We start from the raw sequence: 5310 nt of genomic DNA, 5'->3' as shown, positions 1-5310 counted from the left end.
GAAGCTCCCCGCTGCCCGCGAAGCGCTGCTCCTCAGGAGCCGCAAGAGGCCGGGCGCAGCGGGAGGGCCAGTCGGGCCTTCGCCTCCTCTGCGACGGGTGGGGAGGGCGAGGAGAGAAGGGCGGCTTCCTCTTTGCGGTTCTTGTGCGCGCGGGTGGAATTGCTAAAAGTGGCCCCAACTCCCCCGCCCAAGGCCGAGCGGCCCTCAAGTGAGGGGTGGGTGTCGGCCCCTTTTCCTCCCCCCTTGGGGAGGAGGCTGTGGGGGGGGGCAGAAGAGCTTCCCGGCCTGAGAAGGTGGGAGGAGCAGGCCGGAGCCCAAAGGCGGCAGCAGCAGCGCCATTGTCCTTCAGCAGCCCCTCTTCCCTGCATGAAGGGGAGGGAGGGGGGAAGCTGTATCCAAGGGGCTGGTGGGATAGTTGTATCACACACACACATGCACCCCCCCCAGCCCACTCAGGATGCCTTCCCTGCATTCCCACTGGGGTCTGGAGGCACTTCTTCCCTGGAAGTGTGGGGGGCCCCAGCCTTAGCAGGGGGCCTTCATGGGGAAGGGCAGCCGGGTGTCACTCAATGGGCTGTGCTGCCAAGAGGAAGACAGTCTTTTCCCCCTCCCGCATTTTAAGTCCGATTTGAGCAGTGGTCAAGCCCTTCTCTCCTCCCCCCCTGCCTGAGGAAGAGGCTGTGGGTGGCCAGAGGAGCCCCTAACTGCAGGTGGCCTAAAGAGGCCTTTGTCCAGCAGCTGCACTATTTGCCCCTCCTGCACACGAGAGCAGCAGCTGCTGCCTTCCCACAACCAGGGCTCCAGCCTCACAAGAGACAGGCAGCTGAGCCCCCAGGCAAGCGATCTTTGCTGGCCTCTATGCTGTGACTGAGGCTGCAAGAAGATGCACAAGGGAGAAACTGCAGTCATTCTCTGCCCGTCAAAAGAAAAACATCCCGGGGCAGTAATTAACAGGTAAATATTAAAATATTGCAGGAGGATCCAGTGACAATTGCAGAATATCACGTCTGAGATCACCATTGGCTCCTGCGCTGTCCTCACCAACTGGATCTTGGATCCTGAGGTCCAGCCTTCATGGATCTGGTTCCTCTTGATAGCAAAGTGGGGAAAGAGCCACTTGTGTCTTGTCAGGCTGATCAACTTCTATGCTTTCTCTAGGACCCTCCCCACACAGCCCTTGATAGTAATTCTTGCGCTTCCTGCCCGGTAGTATCTGGCATGGATAGACCCAACCTGAGTATTCCAGCAAAGTGGAAGCCAGTCACCCCTCTGGCCTGAAATTCCACTTGACTGCGCTGGAAGTTCCAGAAAGAGGGTGCTGCTTATGAGATGTTCTATCTCCTGCTACCGACATCGGGCACAAGTGCTGCAAACAATTTTCTGCCAGGAAATGTTCCCTAATTTCGCCCATGTTTTGAGGCAGAGTCTGGGCCAAATTACTCCTGGAGCAAGCTCTCCAACTGCCCTTGTGCAGAATGGCCTGAAGGGGAGATCTTTATCATCACAGTCATCACTGACGTCTATTCTTTACTTCGGGTAATGCTTAAAATCAACATTCAATAAATAAAGTGTTGGCTGGTTGTCAGTTGTAAGGACCAAACAACTTACTTGGGGAGGCTCCTACCTGAAGGGCCAGAAGAGTTACCCTAGAAGGAACTCCAAGCAAGAGTGGACAACGAAACAGTCTTCTCTGAGTCTCAACAATTGCACATCCCATTCCAGAGAAGGGTTTCTCCAGAAAATCCAGCACTTGCAGGAAATGGGGGCCCTTCTGCTCATAGATACCCCAAACGGTTTTCTACTTTGTGAGTACAAAGCAACACATGAAAGTTTACCTTGAAACCAGCCAGTAATGGTGATAACAGGGGTTCACAGTTTCTTCTATCTCAGGGATAGTCAACCTTTTTATACCTACCGCCCACTTTTGTATCTCTGTTAGTAGTAAAATTTGCTTCCATGTTCCACAGTAATGGTGATTCATAAAGTAGGGAAGTAACTTTACTTTATAAAATTTATAAAGCAGAGTTACAGCAAATCCCTACTGCCCACCATGAAAGCTGGAACGCCTTCTAGTGGGCGGTAGGGACCAGGCTGACTACCACTGTTCTATCTGACCCCTTTGAAGGTTGAGCAGCCACTTTCTGAGCTAGCTAGATCTCTCCAGTGGTTTCTTGCAACAAACAATATGCGAGATGAAACAACATTCAGAGGACCACAACCAAGATGTCAAGTCTTCCTTTTGGAATGGCCACAAAGCAGGACCATCTGCGCACCTCATGGCCAGATGGTCCAGAACAGTGCCATACGCTAAAAAGGGGCTCAGAGGCCCAGCAGAAACAAGCAGAATAGAACTCTTCGGGCCAGTTGCCAACCAAAACAATTCCCCTGGGCAAATAGCACCATTTCCACTCAGAACTAAGCATTAAAGCAGACTGGAATTTAGGCAAATGACTGTGTCTTCTTGGAGGGAAAGTGGATTGATGTGCTTCTACTTAAGAACAGAACACTCGGGACTGGCTCAGTGCCATCTGCATGTTATCCATTCAGTCATGTCCGACTCTTGGCAATTCTATGGGCCCGGTCTCTGCCCATCTTCCGATCTTGCACTGCTTCTTCATTGTTCTGTGGTCTGGCTGGTGCAGCTTTGATAGTGTCCAGCCACCGTGTTCTTTGGCGGCCTGATTTCCTTTTACTGCTAACTATTCCAAATCTGCCTGATAGAGTTCTTTAAGGTCAATCTCACCATTCTCATTGAAGCCTATTCTAGGAAGAGCCATAGAAATACTCTCGGGAGCCTCCCTGGCTCTGACCACAGAGAGAGCTTTGGGAGCAGAAAGCTCCACCACCCAAATCTTGCCTCTCCAAAGATTATCAGGTGCCACTGACTATAGAAGTCAAATTGAAGCCTTTTTCAAAAGGCTGAAACATGATCCAAGGTGCCTCAGTCTAGAATTCAAGTCAGAATGAACAAAGGGTTCACCCAAACTGCCTCCAGATAAAGGCAGTTCCTGTCTACCCGAAGAAGGTCCACCACTAATGGTGAAGGCTGGAGCCCTCAAAACCACAATTAAAACTTTGGAGCTGCATCCAAAATGTAGGCTGAAACTTCTTACTAATTTCTTACTATGTAAGAACTGGAAATATGTGTAAGTGGAAGCCTTGGAGATGACAAATAAATAGAATATGATTAGTGTATTCTGCAGTAGCTGATCTTTATCATCAGCTGATTTACATCTGCAATAAAAGCAACTTATCAGAGCCTCTCCCTTGAGTCACACGATGTGTGTTTTGTGTTCCTAGAATGATTTATTGCTGTACCCACCTGCCTGACCTGCCTGCTGAGATGTTAAAAGGTGGAGAGAAAAATGGTTCCACCACCCTTGCTGCCATGAAATTAGGACTTTAAAATGGACCACAGTAGGCCACCACATGGCTTCAACTGTTTTCCCAGCCACGTGTCTGAGGGAAGGACCAGGGCTGACTTTTTTTTTTTTTTTTTTTTTTTAAATAGCAATAGCAGTAGACTTATATACCGCTTCATAGGCCTATCAGGCCTCTCTAAGCGGTTTACAGAGAGTCAGCATATTGCCCCCAACAATCTGGGTCCTCATTTTACCCACCTCGGAAGGATGGAAGGCTGAGTCAACCCTGAGCCGGTGAGATTTGAACCGCTGACCTGCTGATCTAGCAGTAGCCTGCAGTGCTGCATTTAACCACTGCGCCACCTTGATAGTGGTCTTCCAATATTGGAGGGGCTGCCCCAGAGGAGATCGGTCTGCTTTCCAAAGCGCCTTAGTGCCGGTCAAGAAGTAACAGATGGAAACTTACCAGTGGGAAATCCAATCTAGAACCAAGGAGAAATTTTCTTTTTTTAAAAAGTTTTTTTTATTGATTTTCCATTTTCATCTCCCCTTAAGCAGTGTGTCATCTGGATATAAATATTTCTTTGCAACAACCTTCCAAAAATTATATACATTGAACAATTATACCATATGTAAGTCTTCATTTCCTACATAACATACTGTATCTTCTAATAAAAATACAATAATAACATTAAACATAATTATTCTCATTATACTCGTGTTATCAGTTGCCATTTTATTCTTATCTCTATCTTAATGTATCTTCTGTTTTTCTCCTTGTTTTCTTCCTTTATTTCCAATTTTCTTCTTTATTTTCTAACCATTGGTAAAAGGCTTCCCATATCATGATAATCAATTTGTTCCTTCTCCTTAATTGCTAGTGGTAATTTATTCATTTCAAAATATTTCTGGTTTACACTCAGTACGTTGTTTTATCATCTTTTTATTCATCTATTTAACATCTACATGAAACCGCTGGGTGAGATCATTCGGAGGCACGGGATAAAATACCATCAATACGCGGACGATACTCAGTTGTATCTGTCCGCCCCGTGCCAACTCAATGAAGCGGTGGACGTGATGAGCCGGGGTCTTGAGGCCGTTATGGACTGGATGAGGGCTAACAAGCTTGTACTCAACCCGGAGAAGACCGAGTGGCTGTTGTGTTTCCCTCCCAATAATTCGATCAGTGTTCCATCACTCAGGCTGGGGGGTCAAACTTTATACCCCTCAGAGAGGGTTCGCAACTTGGGAGTCCTCCTGGATCCACAGCTGACTTTCGACCATCATCTGACGGCTGTGACCAGGGGGGCATTTGCCCAGGTCCGCCTGGTACGCCAGTTGCGACCCTACCTGAATCGGGAGGCCCTCACAACAGTCACTCGGGCCCTTGTGACCTCTAGGCTGGAATACTGCAATGTGCTCTACATGGGGCTGCCCTTGAAGAGCATCCGGCGACTTCAGCTAGTCCAGAACGTGGCCGCGCGAGTGATTGTGGGTGCACCTCGGTTCGCCCACATAACACCTATCCTCCGCGAGCTGCGCTGGCTACCTGTTGATCTCCGGGTGCGCTTCAAGGTGCTACTTGTCACTCATAAAGCCCTCCATGGTAGTGGATCTGCGTACTTGAGAGACCGCCTCCTGCCAATCACCTCCCTGCGACCAATTAGATCGCATAGATTAGGCCTCCTCCGAGTACCATCTGCCAGTCAGTGTCGACTGGCAACCACACGGAGGAGAGCCTTTTCAGTAGTAGCTCCGACCCTTTGGAACGATCTCCCCGTGGAGATTCGTACCCTCACCACCGTCCAGACCTTCCGCACAGCCCTTAAGACCTGGCTAGCCCGTCAGGCCTGGGGATAAAGATAATCTGCCCCCACCCGAATGATGAATGAATGTTGTTTACTATTTTACCTTTATGTACTATTTTGTGTCTATTGTCTGTACC

The sequence above is a fragment of the Thamnophis elegans genome, chromosome 14, assembly GCF_009769535.1.
Source record: "Thamnophis elegans isolate rThaEle1 chromosome 14, rThaEle1.pri, whole genome shotgun sequence".
Lineage (NCBI taxonomy): Eukaryota > Metazoa > Chordata > Lepidosauria > Squamata > Colubridae > Thamnophis > Thamnophis elegans.
Note: the sequence above shows the minus strand (reverse complement) of the source record.